The sequence below is a fragment of the Coenobita brevimanus genome, unplaced genomic scaffold (assembly GCF_032717465.1).
Source record: "Coenobita brevimanus isolate Jiangsu-jjx unplaced genomic scaffold, ASM3271746v2 jjx.HiC_scaffold_2662, whole genome shotgun sequence".
In the NCBI taxonomy this organism is placed as follows: domain Eukaryota; kingdom Metazoa; phylum Arthropoda; class Malacostraca; order Decapoda; family Coenobitidae; genus Coenobita; species Coenobita brevimanus.
In genome coordinates this window covers 470,409-487,296 of record NW_027643612.1, presented here as the reverse complement: position 1 = coordinate 487,296, position 16,888 = coordinate 470,409, and the positions used below count along the sequence as shown (strand labels likewise).

Here is a 16,888-nt window from a genome sequence, read left to right as displayed (position 1 = left end):
TAGAGGCTGATCAGAATATAACAGATTTGATACTGTGCTGGAAATAACAGTCTACCTTTCAGCTTGACGAATTATTTAGCGTTTCCTTCTGTTGTTCAAGGAACTGTGAATATATAGAGGTTTTTGTCTGACACCTCATCCAGTGAAATGTGATCGGAACCAAAAAGCTCCATCTCTGTCCCTATTCATCAACCACTCGTCCACCTCTCCGTCCTATACTACCCATATGTTTTCATCATCCTTGATCTAGATTAACCTTTCTTCTCCTCGCAACTACTCCACTCTACATCTTCCCTTGTGTATTCCCTACATGTTCTATCCACGATCGTCTTGGCCTTCCTCTCTTCTTCCAACCATTACACTCTCATACATACTTCTCTTTGTGCTGTACTATCTTACATTGTTTGTTCACCCAGTTCTTTGCCAACTTTTCATTCATCTTTCTTCACTCACATGCTCTCTCCTTCATGTACTCCTTGGCTTTTCTTTCCATCCACGTTGTTATTGGCCTACCTATTTTTTGTTCTTTATACTTCATCGCTCATATGCACCTTCCCTCACGGACTTTTTGTCTGTCCACCACCTCATTATTTATAATCTGTCTCTCCTCCCAACTATCTATCCCACAGCAGAACATCTATTCCACCAAAGTCAGTGGAGGGTAATGTTATCACTGGTGTCCGTCCGTGGAGTTGGGACGGTTGGGCGGGCGCAGAGATTTTGTTTCTGGAGCAAATCTCAGAAAGTATTAAATGCAGTCATGAACGTTCATTATCGAACACTGTCACTTCAGTTTGTTCTTTGCCTCCGTCCCCTTTCTCTCTGTTATCCCACTTTCATATATATTTCTTATGTACTCCCTCACTTCTATCCTTGCACCTTGCTCTTGGTCCACCTCTCTTTCCACGCCAATCTCTTACTCCCCATTACCTTCCTATGACCAAACCACATCAGTGTTGCTGAAAGTAAAGGAAGAAAAACTGAACTGCTGCAGCCAGATTGTGTGTGCGCGGGGAAGGATAAGTCTGTGTGTGTGTGTGTGTGTGTGTGTGTGTGTGTGTGTGTGTGTGTGTGTGTGTGTGTGTGTGCAAACGTGTGTACTTGACTGATATCCACAGGCATACACACAAAGGCCAGGACACACAGAGTAGTTATTTATGTGTGTGGGTTTATGAATAGACTACACTTACACTCAGGCCAGGACAGACATAGGGTAGTGTGTGTGTGCATGTGTTAACAGAATACACATACAGAGTACCATGTGTGTGAACAGAATATGTAGAGTAGCATGTGTGTGTGTACGTGTGAACAGAATACACATGTAGACGTGTGTGCTACCCACACTAACACCCTCCAATTCTTTCAGCCAGGATTGGAGTCGTACCGTGTATATGTTAGGACTCCATATTATAATTACAAATCATAATAGATAGCATGATGGATGGATAGATAGACAGATAGATAGAAGCAGCAAGTACGTGTGGACATTCAAGTGCATATACATACATACCAGTTCTCACAAACCACTTACTAAAGTCAGTCAATAATATCTTTACAAACACTCCCGACGCAGTGGCAAGCGGCATGGAGCTTTCTCTCTCTCTCTCTCTCTCTCTTTTTTTTTTTTTTTTTTTGGGGGGGGGGGGATTTATGTGTATTAAACCTTAAAGATTCTTTAGTATGTTACGTTTATTGTTTTGATATAAACATAATTTCCATCAGTAACCTTCAGAATGACACCAAGGTGTAATACACAAAATAATTCGCTATGAAAAAAGATGTTAGAAAATCTCAAGAGTCGCATATAATATGGCCGAAAACCTTATGACATCTAACCTTCAATCCGATGACCTAACAGTAATGAGGGGGATATGAAGACTAAAGCTCACCCTTTCAATTAGGAAAGGTTGCTTCCTAAATGAATACAATTGCTTGTCGGTATCCACACTATAATGAACCCCTTCAGTACGATGTCTACTAGATTTAATTATTGCAACTACCACGAGATATTATTCAACTTATGACATCTCAAAACTCTTCACCTTAAGTGCAACTGCCGAGACAGACAAAGAAAGAGACAGACGGAAGCAGAGACTAACAGAGAGACAGAGGCACAGCCAGAGGAAGATTTAGAGAGAGAGAGAGAGATTGGATCAGTTGCAAGGACAGGGAAAACTGAGGAGAGGAAATCAGGTAAGGAGAAGGGTAGAAGACCGAGAGAGAGACTGAGACAGAGAGCAGGAGGCAGAGACAGAGAACATGATGCAGAGGTGAGTGCATGCAACTGAATGAGGTAAACGTGAGAGGATGCGGGGTTTGGAAGTGGACGAAATGGAACGATTCTTTCAGTCCAAAATGGAAGAGGCTGAAAGAGTGCGTAGGATGGGAGCAAGAAAGAAGAAGGAAAAAATAAGTTACTTAATGACCAAGTGTAAGATGGTGAACTGAAGTAGGAAATGCAAATGTGGAAGACAGGAAGACAAAAGATTATTAATGAGAAGCAGTGGAAAATAGTGATTTGAAAGCAGGAATTGCATACATGGAAGGCAAGACAATGCTTGATAGTGTCCTAGTACCAACACAGACGTCAGGCAGTGAAACCTGAACAGTGATAGCGAGGTAAACAAAGAATATTTACACTCCCACTATATTTTGCATTCTGAAGTAAGGCGAAGAGCTGTGAAATACAACACTTTCTGTTTAAATTTTAACAATTGAACAGAAGACAGAGCTGTGAAATAACTATGCACCCCACATTTCAAGAAATATATTATATTTTAACTTTTTTTTAGCATAAACATATATTTTGGCTACTCAGAACTATCATACACGCTGAAATGTATGGGAATATACTGTTTGGTTTGAGTTTCATGGATGGGAGAGAATTCGTTACCTTTCTGTTTGATTTAGTTCAGGAAGACAGCTGTTCAGGAGAGGAGCATAAACACCCCAAAGAGAGAGAGAGAGAGAGAGAGAGAGAGCACAAAAACCAAACACAAAACAGCCAACGAGAACTACAACACTGTGGAAAAAAAAAAAAAAAAAAAAAAAAACCTCGAGAGCATAAAAACATGTATGCCTTCAACAGAATTCCTTGGGCAATTCTGTGCTGTCTGGACATTGCTACACCTCACCCTGCCCTTGGGTGGGAAAGGAGGTTCGGATGATGATGATGATGATGATGATGATGATGAGGAGGAGGAGGAGGAGCAGGAGGAGAGACACGACGACGACGACGACGAGGAAGATGAGTGAAGTTTAAAATATAAGGAGTCGATCACGCATACACAAATAGGGCTCAGAAAACCATATAAACACAACCCTCTACTCCCATCTGATTCTGTGACCTACGTCTTGGCTTCAGTCTTTCTCTCCCTATTTCACTCTCTCATAAAAGTCTTGGTCCCCGTCGAAACGCCTAAATTTACTGCATTGTCAAAGTGGTTTATGCGTTCGTTCGTTGACGATTTCCTCCCCTATAGGGAGGGCCGGGCCTTACATTAGCCCAGTCACTGGATTTTTGACTGGATTTCTTAGTTGGTTGTGTGGGCTGTATTTGAGGGGGAAGAAACCACCGTGGTGGTTTTGTATGGTCTTTTTTTTTTTTTTAATATTAAATAATATAGCTCACAGGTGCATCATATGCCTGCACACGTTGATGTATAAAAACATCCGCGCATGCAGGCACAAACACACGAGTGATTTTAGAGTGGGAGGGTATAATGGAACAGGTGACCAGGTGACCGTTAGGCGCGGGGATTAGCGGGGATTAACGGTACCTGAACCGTATGGAAGGGGGCATGGTGACGGAGACAGTTGTGGCTGCCTGACTGAGTGATTTTAAAAGGGTGGGGGGAAGTGTGCAGTGATGTTTGCTACGGTTGTTATGGGTGTATTAGCAATCACTGCAGCAGCTGCTTGTTTAAGTGTCTCCTCGGGGCTGGCTGCCGTATTTATGCGGGGTGTATCTGGGTTGGGGAGATTGACAGGTCTGTTAAATTTATTGGTGTTTCGGCAGCTGAGAATATAGTGGAGAAACGGGAATGGGGTATCAGTGTTGCAGTTTTCACACGTGCTGGGTTGTGCCTCATTTGTGAGTATATGAGCTTTACACTTATATCCCAGGCGGAGGCGTCGTATATTTTTAATTGTTCTGCTTTTGAATTTGTTAATAGCATTTATTGGCTCATATTTTGTAGCGGCAGCATACCATATTGCAGAAGGGGAGCCCGCCTGGAATTGATGCTCGTGTTCTGAGCGGTTGATTGTTGCTGCCTGCATTTTAATTGTTCTTTTGATCTGAGTGAGGCTTGGTGTTATGTCAACCTGAACGTGTGAATATTCCGTGGCTTCTTTGGCTAGTTGGTCTGCCAATTCATTCCCTTTGATATCTACATGGCTGGGTATCCAATTAATTGTGATAGTTCCGCCAGCATCTCGTATTTCTTGCGCGGTGGCAATTATGTCAGTAATTAAATGAGTGTTATCAGACGGATCCTGTTTTCTTAGCGTTTGTATTGCGCTGGCGGAGTCTGTATGGATGATTGTATGGGATGTTGGGTTGATGCCTAGGGCATCATCCATGGCGGTAAGAATTGCAATTAATTCAGTCTGGAGTGTAGAGGCTCCATCTCATACACGCACGCCAAATGAGTGTTCTCGGCATACGACTGCAGCACCTGCTTTATTGTTATTCACAGAGCCGTCTGTATAGTAGGCTGATGAGTTGGGGGAGGTGGGGGAGGTGAGGGAGGCAATTTGCATTAAGCTCTCTTGGCGTAATTGTTGTACGGGAGTGAGGGCTTTAGTGGGTTATGCATTGTGGTTTTTTGTTGGTCGGTCCTTCCAAAGTCAAGTATCACACGAGGTGGACGTAGTTTTGTGTGTGTGTGTGTGTGTGTGTGTGTGTGTGTGTGTGTGTGTGTGTGTGTGTGTGTGTGTGTGTGTGTGTGTGTGTGTGTGTGTGTGTGTGAGAGCGCTTGTGTTTGCTTCGTGCTCCATGTGTTTTCTGTAACTGTTGCTCCGTTTTTCGTCTGTTTTATATATTTTGTTTGTACTTTGTGTTACTGCAGCTTTATATGCTTGTATGTCCCGTGTTTCGTGTGACTAAAGGTGAACTACTTAAGAACAGTTCCTTTTATAGATACGATTGCTTCTTCCGGAATACAGCAAATGTTTTCAGTTTATTTCGCTCTGTGGACGATTGTATAAGAGCGTCGTGGAAAATACTGGAATTAGAAAAACTGCAGTAGATACAGCCTTCTTTACCAGATATCCCGCCCAAGTTTCATTAGCAGATACGTTGCCCAAGTTGAATAAAATCGTCTGAAGTAAGAATAAGCTTGAAGAGACGTTGCTGTACTGAAAGTCGTTGGATATGCCTTGTTTTATGTCTGTTCGTATGTGGCTGCGAGATAACAGACTCAGGTTCAGTCTTTTATGGCAAGCGTTAATAGATATCTCAGTGCTTTCTTTAATATGGAGGTTAATATATCACTGGAATGTTTCTAAAGCGTTCCGCCTCCTCTCAAGTGAACATGTTTACTGTCTATTACACTCTTCCAATTGGTAACATCACTCGTGTGTTTACAGATCCCCATCTCTCAGGAAAGGGTGTACTCTCGTGTCTGTTATATGGGTGTCTCTTACACACCTCCTATTGGTAATCTATTCATGGTATGTTTTTCAAAGCCTCCCACCTGTCTCTCGTGCAACGGTGCTTATTATCTATTACTCTCCTCTTGTTAGTGAGGTGTCAAGAGCATGTTTTTAGATTCCGACCTCCCTCGTGCAAGGCTTTTTACTGATGATTACACACACGATATTGGGAGTCGTACTCCTCTCTGATTATACGATTACAACTCTCTCTCAAATCATGCATGGTCTTCTCATAGCCTTCATCAGCCTCTGAAGCACGTAGCCTCGTCTGCTTATACTTCCACTCCTCATAGTCCTAATCAGACCTCAGAGCTACCTATCCAAGCCGTATATTACTGTTATCCTGTGTTCTTTTTATCGTTCTTCTTGTTTTTACTTTTTCTGGCCCCATGCATGCCTTTCTGCGTTTTGTTTCAATCTTTTACTCTCTTTATCTCATACTCTGTTCTTTTTGTTTTTACTCTCTGCTCTTTATCTCTTATCCCTCCTCTTTTTCTCTCGTACTCCTGCCACGGTTCGCCAATTAAATATTTCACGGTTTATGATGCAGATACGAGGCTGTAAATAATGACCAGGCAAGATGATATATTGTAGCCGTTGCGAATCAGACAGACATATATGGTAAAAGGTCAGACACAGACTTACATATGCACTTCTAAACTGAACTGGAGTAAAGATACATAGAGAGAGAGAGAGAGAGAGAGAGAGAGAGAGAGAGAGAGAGAGAGAGAGAGAGAATGCATTTCTAAACTGAACTGGAGTAAAGATACATAGAGAGAGAGAGAGACAGACAGACAGACAAACTGACAGAGTATAAATTTTTCTTTACAGAACACAACTCACACACCGTAAACAGACACAGACACAGACACACACACACACACACCATCTTCTACTTGTACACAGAACCGGCGAAACTTGGACTGTTACACCCGTAGACATTCAGAGACCATAATTTCTAATATAGCGATTTTATGGGCGACCGAAAGTTAGGTTAGGTCACTTTGGGCAGGGTTTGGCCTGATTAGATAATTTTTGGTTGGGTTGGGTTCAGATCGACTAGATATAGACGGATTAGGTTAGATTGCTTTAGAATAGCTCGGTTTTGATATATTTTGGGTTGGGTTCTATTGGGTTGGGTTAGCCTGGGTTAGGTTTCGGTTGGATTTGGTCATTTGAGGCTTAAGTGGGTTTCGTTAGGTCGGGTATGGTATGGTTAAGTGAGACTGGGTAGGATTAGGCAGGGTTAGATGCAGTTAGGCTGCGTCAGGATTAGTTAGTTTAGGTATGGGGAGGTTACGTGAGATAGAGAGGTTAAATACAATAAGACTGGGTTAGGTGAGGTTGTTAGATTAGTTTGGGTTATTTTAGGTTGAATTAGGTCACTCGAGGTTAGGCCACGTTCAGTTCGAGCAAATATGGATAAGTTAGGCAAGACTGGCTTAAAATAAGACTCAGAGAGCGTTATAAACACAACCCCCTCCTCCCATCTGATCCTGTGACCTACGTTTTGGCTTCAGTCTTTCTCTCCCTATTTCACTCTCTCGTAAAAGTCTTGGTCCCTGTCGAAACGCCTAAATTTACTGCATTGTCAAAGTGGTTTATGCACTGCGGTCTTTTGTTGGTCGGTCCTTCCAAAGTCAAGTATCGCACGAGGTGGACGTGGTTGTGTGTGTGTGTGTGTGTGTGTGTGTGTGTGTGTGTGTGTGTGTGTGTGTGTGTGTGTGTGTGTGTGTGTGTGTGTGTGTGTATGCTTGAAGCTGTGTGTACTTGAGTAATGCCCACATGCACACACAAAGGCCAGGACAGTAGTGTGTGTGTGTGTGTGTGTGTGTGTGTGTGTGTGTGTGTGTGTGTGTGTGTGTGTGTGTGTGTGTGTGTGTGTGTGTGCAAACGTGTGTACTTGACTGATATCCACATGCATACACACAAAGGCCAGGACACACAGAGTAGCTGTTTATGTGTGTGGGTTTATGAATAGACTACACTTACACTCAGGCCAGGACAGACATAGGGTAGTGTGTGTGTGCGTATGTGTTTGTATGTGTTAACCGAATACACATACAGAGTACCATGTGTGTGAACAGAATATGTAGAGTAGCATGTGTGTGTGTACGTGTGAATAGAATACACATGTAGACGTGTGTGCTACCCACACTGACACCCTCTAATTCTTTCAGCCAGGATTGGAGACGTAGCGTGTATATGTCAGGACTCCATATTATAATTACAAATCATAATAGATAGCATGATGGATAAATAGATAGATAGATAGATAGATAGATAGACAGACAGACCGCTAGAAGCAGCAAGTACGTGTGGACATTCAAGTGCATATACATACATACCAGTTCTCACAAACCACTTACTAAAGTCAGTGTGTGTGTGTGTGCGTGTGTGTGTGTTCTAATACAGTCTCCCCATTCCTCTTATTTTTTTTTACGTCATTATTATCCACACAAAAGAAACCTACTGTAACTTATAAAAGATAATGTACCCACACAGTGAAATTGTGGGAAGTGCCATAATAGAACGAAATAAGCCCGACCAGAATCGTATTCTTCCATATGAATAGTTATCGACACAGTGAAATCAAGACCTACTGTAACGACATCTTACACTGAGATGGTTATATCGTGAACATGGGCCTCGTCTAGTTCCTATGTTGGTATGTAAACCCATATGCTTAACATCTATCTATAGCCCGACGCCCTAATCCCGCAAAGGGTGGCCACAGAGAAAACGCCTCCAAGTCGCTCTGTCACCCACCATTTGACTATCCACCTCCCAACTCACCCCCCCCTCCCTCATATACCTCTCAACTCCATCCCTCCACCTCATCCTCGGTCTACCCCTCCCTCTCCCTCCCTCCACCTCACCTACATACACCCTCTTAGTCTTTCTTTCTCCATACTCTTCACATGTCCAAACCACCTCAGTGCATTTCTCCTAATCTTCTCAATCACATTCACATCCACCCCACAACGTTCCTTCACTTCTTCATTCGTCAACCTGTCCCTCCACGTCACTCCACATGCTCCTCTCAAGTAACTCATTTCCACTGCTCTCACTCTTGACTTGTTCCCCTCTTGCAAGGTCCACGCCTCGCTTTCATACGTCAGGGTAAGGATCACAATACTATCATGCAGTGACTTCTTAACTTCCATACTCACCTCCTATTTCTCATCATTGCTTTCAGTGTAAAAACAACCTTCCTTCCCTGCTGTACCCTTTCACGCACTTCATCCCCAAAGTTCCATCCTTACTCATCACACTACCCAAGTACTTGAATGCACTCACATTCTCCATACCCTCACCAACTAACCTCACTGCACACTCTGTGACTTCATTCCTCTCGAATACCATAACTTTACTTTTGTTTACATTAACTTTCAGATTCCTCCTCCTATACACTGTCCCAAATTCATTCACCAAACCTTGCAACTCTCATTCATCTTCACTCAACAATACTGTATCATCAGCAAACAGCAACACCGGAAGCTTCCAAATGCTTAACATAATGTCTGAATTAATGGCATATCGGTCACACTGATCAGAATTAAGACGTACTGTAACGATATCTTATATATGTACTTTATGGGTTATAACCAGGACAACACGACTCTCATCTAGTTCCTATGTTGATATATAAACCCAAATATCTAAGTATGTATGGACGAACTAATTGCATACTTATCATATTTATCAGAATTAACTTATTATAAATCAATTACTTACTTACTAGGTACTGTGCTATATAATGGAGTAGTTTTCTCAATATTCATTGTACTCACCAAAGATCCTGAGATGGGTGAAAACAGAGGAGGACGGTACACACTGTCCCTGCAAGGAAAATGGAATGATTACTATAACTGCACATTATATGGCTATATAAAACTAATATTATAAATGTGGATTTCTCTCAGAATAAGGCATAAAAAATTGTCATTCCAATTTGCGAATATCTCTGCACGTACATGTTATCTCATGCATGGTGTACACTAACATTTTTTTTTTTATATATGCTTGCCTGGTGCACGTGTGAGTGAATGTGTGAATATTTTATGTATACATGTGTGTGTGTGTGTGTGTGTGTGTGTGTGTGTGCGCTTCGTGTTCCATGTATTTTCTGTATCTGGTGTTCCGATTTAAATCTGTTTTATATATTATGTTTGTGCTTTGTGTTACTGCAGCTTTATGTGCTTGTATGTTTCGTGTTTCGTGAGACTAAAGGTGAACTGCTTAAGAGCAGTAAAGTCATGGACAGAGAAATCTGGACACTCAAGGGCTGGGCTGAGAAATTCTCTTTCCTATTCGATTTTTCCATTAAATCTTCGTCCATATGAACCGTAGCCCCCATCCCCTTCCTTGCCTCAGGGGACAAGTGACCACTCCTAACCTCACCCGCCCGCCCTCCCTCCCTCCATGCATCCCGTCATCCCCACCCCCCCGTCTCTCTCTCTCTCTCTCTCTCAAAGGTTCTGTAAGGTGAATAATAACGTCAATGCAAAGTATACGTTTACTGATATAATTATTATAAAATAAATAAAGCATTTTAACACATTTAAAGATAACTGCAATTCGCGGGTAGACAAATGTGCCAGCTTTTAAGCGGCGTGCACACACACTGCCTCTCAACATTTGCTTTTCTCCCTTCTTCTCTCCCTTCCTCATCTACTCGGTCTGTCTGTCTATCTGTCTCAGTATCTGATCTCCTCCTTTCTTCTGTCCCTGTTACTTTCTCTTAACACCTTCCCTCATGTCTCTCTCTCTCTCTCTCTCTCTCTCTCTGTCAGTATCGAATCCAACCTCCTTTATTTCCATTTTCCAATCACTTCTTGCAGGCGGTTTGGCACAGAGCTGACATGATTATTATTTATCCGTCTGCTTATCTATTCCTACCTATCTGTCTGTCTGTGTTTTTCTGTCGATCGATTTACGTATATATATATATATATATATATATATATATATATATATATATATATGAAGAGAGCATTGGATGTGAGAGGGATGTTTGTAGAGCAAGGAAGAGTGGCTGTGCGTGATAGAAATGAATGGAGAGAAATTGTGAATGAATAAATGATGACGCAGCCTTGGGGGGATATTCTCCTACATTTGTCTGATCAGCTGATCAGGCAGATGCGGGTAAAGGGATGGGTCTATTATGATGTGGCAGGTGTAAACCAGCTCTGTTGTAGGGCCTTGCTGTGGATGTCACTGATTGCACGGCGCAATTGTCCCTCGTGCGGTGTGGTGCGGTGAGGAATTGTTCCTTCTCCCCCTTGGGGCTAAGATGCGAATGACCGTGTTAGAGCGGATGAGTAAGTGTCGACCTGTAGGCTGTAACATATATATCAACTTTAAGGAACGTCAGTTATACAGAGATGGAGAAGTGATAGACAAATTTAACATCATGTGTTTTTAGTAAGACCACAGCAACAACTCACCCAAACCATCAACATATTAACTTGGAACATAAATGCTGTGCGAACCAAGCTGGAGAAGACTGAGGTGCAAAGATTGTTATTAAAGTTTGATGTTGTCAGCCTAAATGAGACAAAAACACAACTGTCTGTGCATTTGCCAGGATTTGTGACGTTCAGGTGTGTGAATAATGTTTCAACTCATCGGGGAGGTACAGTTGTGTTGGTAAAAAATTATTTAGCAGGTTATGAAGAGAGCGTTGATTACGGAATACAGGATCAAGTATGGATGAAATTTAAATGTATTCCTAATGTAATATTTGGGTTTTGTTATATTCCACCACATGATTCTGAGTATTTTTCTTACAATTCATTTGCCTCAATCCAAGAAAAGATTATTGATGGTGATTGTAGGTGTGTAATTATGGGCGATCTTAATTCCAGATTTGGTAAATATGTTCGGGAGTTACCTTCCCGTAGTGATATTCCTGATGCCTATATGTATTGCTACCCAGTTATACACGACACTATAAATGCCCCTAATGACAATGCTTATGTACTATCTACGATTTGCATAGACAACAAGATGTTGGTACTAAATAACCTAAAGACGACGACTAATCATTTTAAAGGTGATCTGACTTTTCGTAAAGGAGGTAGTTGGGTGTCAGAGTTGGATGTGTGTGGTATCGTGTGGATTGGTTGATGATATTAAAATCCTTGTGTGTGCATAATATGGAATGTTTGCCATCGGATCATGCTCCCGTTAGCATTGAGGTAAATATCCCAGTTACTAGTGTAGACTCCCTATACCGCCGTGCATGTCACCTTGGAGGTCATGCATCGCTGTTAAATGTCAGGGAGAGTAGTTCGGTGGCTCGCAGTCCAATTAAGTTTTCAACAATAGATTTGGATATGTTTCGAAATAATGTACAATTTCTTGATGTTCCCAATTGCGAGGATGAACATAATATAGATAATCTTGCTCATAATATTGCTGATGCTTTGTACGAATGTGCAAGAGCTAGCCGAAGCGCTGTGGGCGTTCTCGGTGGTGGTGGTGGTGGTGATAGTAGCTTATCCCGCTGGGAGAGGATGATGCAGGACAGGGATGATAGACGGGTGTGGCAGACAATCAGTTGGAAGGGAGACTTAAATGATGAATTACAGGCTAACAATAGACCCTCTGATGAAGAATTTCGTGGCTACTATGAAGAGTTAATGAATATTGATATAGATAATCTTGATGAATGCCGACATAGCAATGTAACTATACCTGTGTTAGATAACCCCATCTCCCCTGCAGAGGTTAATGCACAAATTAGTAAGCTCAAAGCAGAAAAAGCTTGTGGGCCAGATGGCATTGCACCAGGGATTTTTAAGCTGTTGCCTGCCCAGTGGATAATGCTTATTGTTAATATGTTTAATGTGATATTCTCTAACGCACAATATCCTGCACTTTGGGACTAGGGCCAAGTTGATTACTATTTTTAAGAAAGGGAATAGAAAGGATGTTAAGAATTATAGAGGCATAAGTATAATAGATAGCATCTCCAAACTCTATGATATGGTGTTGTGCTCCCGTTTGGAGATGTGGTTTAAGCCGTATCGTGAACAAGCAGGAGCGCAAAGGGGTCGTGGCTGTGTGGAGCACATAGTGACATTACGCCTCCTAACAGATTTAGCTAGAAAGAAAAAGAAAAAGTTATTTGTAACACTCGTTGATTTTAGTAAGGCTTATGACCGGGTACAAAGACATATTCTAATAAGAATTTTAAAGCGTCTTGGATGTGGTATGGTTATGTTGGGTGCTATTGGTGCTGTATATAATGTTACAGAGAGCATTATTGGTACTGCCATGTTTGCTGCCACACTGGGAGTTCGTCAGGGATCCCCTACATCTTGTTTGTTTTTTATATTATACGTGAACGATTTGATTAAACTGATAAAAGATCATTGTGGTGATGACGGATTCTTGAGGTGGCTACATATTTTAATGCAGATGGATGATACTGTGCTGCTCTCCACTCCGCGCAGTGGGATGATTAATAAGTTGTCATTGATGATGCAATATTGCGATGAGTATGATATGAAAGTGAACGGAGAAAAAACAAAATTTTTTGTAATACATGGTACGCCTGAGGATAAGGAAGATTTGCGGGTAGAGGGTCTGGTGGTAGAACAGTGTACTCAGTATATGTATCTTGGTTCACCATTTACGGCTGACGGCTCAGTTTCGTCATCGGTCAGGGCTCACGCAGACGCCAAAATGACTCATGTCATCAAATTCATTTCATTTTTAAGGAAAAATAATGACATTCCTTTTTGTGTTAAGAAGCGTGTGTTTGATGCTTGTTTGGTGTCGGCTATTTTATATGGATGTGAGTCTTGGCTGGGTGCGGACCTGAGACCGGTTGTGAGGTTGTATAATTGGTCTTAATGTTAGGTTAACTACGTGTAATGACTTGTGTTATGTAGAATCTGGTTATCCTCAGTTACAGTCCTTAGTTAAATGCAAGCAAAGACAGTTTTTTCGTAAGATGTGAAATGAGAGGCAAGGAATGGATGATGACCCATTAGTTTTAGCCATTAATACTGTTATGAACAATCAATTCCAGACCCATACATACATTAACAATTTATTACATAATGAAAGGGATGATATAGCTGAAGGATTTCGGGACCTGAAGGCCATAATTTCCAACTCAGAGTCTTCCAAACGTAAAACATATATGGAAATAAACCTAGAATTAAATGTCCATTCAGTATACAGAGAGAATAACTATGTAAGTGAACACTATCGCGTTGCTTTTACGCGGTTCCGAGTGTCAGCACATTCTCTAGCAATAGAGGTGGGCCGATGGAACAGAAGGGGACGTGGAAGGCTGCCAGTAGAGGAGAGGGTATGTGAGTGTGGTGAGATACAAAATGAGATTCATGTGGTACAAGAATGTGCTATGACGCAACACTTGAGAGACGTTTATAATTTTTCAACTATCACAGATATATTTTCTAATAGATATGATGATGTTCAAAGATGTACTATAATTTTCAAGATCTTGGATACTTATAAAGTATAAAACATAGATGTTTAAAGGAAGGAAGTAAATAGATAAAGCATATGTTATTCCTGGGTACATAAAGGTCACTGTTCATATTACTTTAAGTTAAGGAGTACGTGTTTTATATACTTTGAGCATTTGAAGCTGATATGAAATCCAGGGTGGGCGTTGTTTCTGATGTGAGAGTTTGTATCATTATATTTACTTGGAGTTACAAAGGCAGGTGTAGTCAGTGCTTTTCACTGTCGTGCCGCTGTGTTATCTATGAATTCCCTTTAGGGTGTTGTAATTTGTTTTTAGTATTTCATTGTATTATTATATATGTACTTTTATTGAAAAAATCTTTAAAATAATGTGTATGATCATTTGTAGCTGTGGTCAATAAAATTCTATCTATCTATCTATCTCTGTGTGTGTGTGTGTTCGTGTGCGTGTGCGCTTGAAGCTGTGTGTACTTGAGTAATGCCCACATGCACACACAAATGCCTGGACAGTAGTGTGTGTGTGTGTGTGTGTGTGTGTGTGTGTGTGTGTGTGTGTGTACTTGACTGATATCCACATGCATACACACAAAGGCCAGGACAGACAGAGTAGTTGTTTATGTGTGTGGGTTTATGAATAGACTACACTTACACTCAGGCCAGGACAGACATAGGGTAGTGTGTGTGTGCGTATGTGTTTGTATGTGTTAACAGAATACACATACAGAGTACCATGTGTGTGAACAGAATATGTAGAGTAGCATGTGTGTGTGTACGTGTGAATAGAATACACATGTAGACGGGTGTGCTACCCACACTGACACCCTCTAATTCTTTCAGCCAGGATTGGAGACGTAGCGTGTATATGTCAGGACTCCATATTATAATTACAAATCATAATAGATAGCATGATGGATAAATAGATAGATAGATAGATAGACAGACAGATAGATAGACAGACAGACCGCTAGAAGCAGCAAGTACGTGTGGACATTCAAGTGCATATACATACATACCAGTTCTCACAAACCACTTACTAAAGTCAGAGTGTGTGTGTGTGCGTGTGTGTGTGTGTGCGTGTGTGTGTGTGTGTGTGTGTTCTAATACAGTCTCCCCATTCCTCTTATTTTTTTTTACGTCATTATTATCCACACAAAAGAAACCTAATGTAACTTATAAAAGATACTGTACCCACACGGTGAAATTATGGGAAGTGCCATAATAGAACGAATTAAGTCCGACCAGAATCGTATTCTTCCATATGAATAGTTATCGACACAGTGAAATCAAGACCTACTGTAACGACATCTTACACTGAGATGGTTATATCGTGAACATGGGCCTCGTCTAGTTCCTATGTTGGTATGTAAACCCATATGCTTAACATCTATCTATCTATCTATAGCCCGACGCCCTAATCCCGCAAAGGGTGGCCACAGAGAAAACGCCTCCAAGTCGCTCTGTCACCCACCATTTGACTATCCACCTCCCAACTCACCCCTCCACCTCCCCCATATACCTCTCAACTCCATCCCTCCACCTCATCCTCGGTCTACCCCTCCCTCTCCCTCCCTCCACCTCACCTACATACACCCTCTTAGTCTTTCTTTCTCCATACTCTTCACATGTCCAAACCACCTCAGTGCATTTCTCCTAATCTTCTCAATCACATTCACATCCACCCCACAACGTCTCCTTCACTTCTTCATTCGTCAACCTGTCCCTCCATGTCACTCCACATGCTCCTCTCAAGTAACTCATTTCCACTGCTCTCACTCTTGACTTGTTCCCCTCTTGCAAGGTCCACGCCTCGCCTTCATACGTCAGGGTAAGGATCACAATACTATCATGCAGTGACTTCTTAACTTCCATACTCACCTCCCTATTTCTCATCATTGCTTTCAGTGCACAAACAACCTTCCTTCCCTGCTGTACCCTTTCACGCACTTCATCCCCCAAAGTTCCATCCTTACTCATCACACTACCCAAGTACTTGAATGCACTCACATTCTCCATACCCTCACCAACTAACCTCACTGCACAATCTGTGACTTCATTCCTCTCGAATACCATAACTTTACTTTTGTATACATTAACTTTCAGATTCCTCCTCCTATACACTGTCCCAAATTCATTCACCAAACCTTGCAACTCTCATTCATCTTCACTCAACAATACTGTATCATCAGCAAACAGCAACACCGGAAGCTTCCAAATGCTTAACATAATGTCTGAATTAATGGCATATCTGTCACACTGATCAGAATTAAGACGTACTGTAACGATATCTTATACATGTACTTTATGGGTTTTAACCAGGACAACACAACTCTCATCTAGTTCCTATGTTGATATATAAACCCAAATATCTAAGTATGTATGGACAAACTAATGGCATACTCATCATATTTATCAGAATTAACTTATTATAAATCAATTACTTACTTACTAGGTACTCTGCTATGTAATGGAGTAGTTTTCTCAATATTCATTATACTCACCAAAGATCCTGCGATGGGTGAAAACAAAGGAGGACGGTACACACTGTCCCTGCAAGGAAAATGGAATGATTACTATAACTGCACATTATATGGCTACATAAGACTAATATTATAAATGCGGATTTCTCTCAGAATAAGGCATAAAAAATTGTCATTCCAATTTGCGAATATCTCTGCACGTACACGTTATCTCATGCATGGTGTACACTAACATTTTTTTTTTTATATATGCTTGCCTGGTCCACGTGTGAGTGAATGTG

The 16,888-nt window shown here is 41.4% G+C and overlaps 1 long non-coding RNA gene across 1 annotated transcript in view; it reads right to left on the bottom strand.

Annotated features, from left to right (window-relative positions):
* Positions 1–16,677, bottom strand: part of LOC145389965 (uncharacterized) — a 39,011-nt gene extending 22,334 nt beyond the window's left edge. The window contains exons 1-2 of the long non-coding RNA XR_013895550.1: positions 16,629–16,677; positions 9,453–9,501 (exon numbers count right to left, since the gene is read on the bottom strand). This is a non-coding gene — a long non-coding RNA (uncharacterized LOC145389965). The remainder of the gene's footprint in view (positions 1–9,452; positions 9,502–16,628) is intronic.
* Positions 16,678–16,888: the final 211 nt, after the last annotated feature.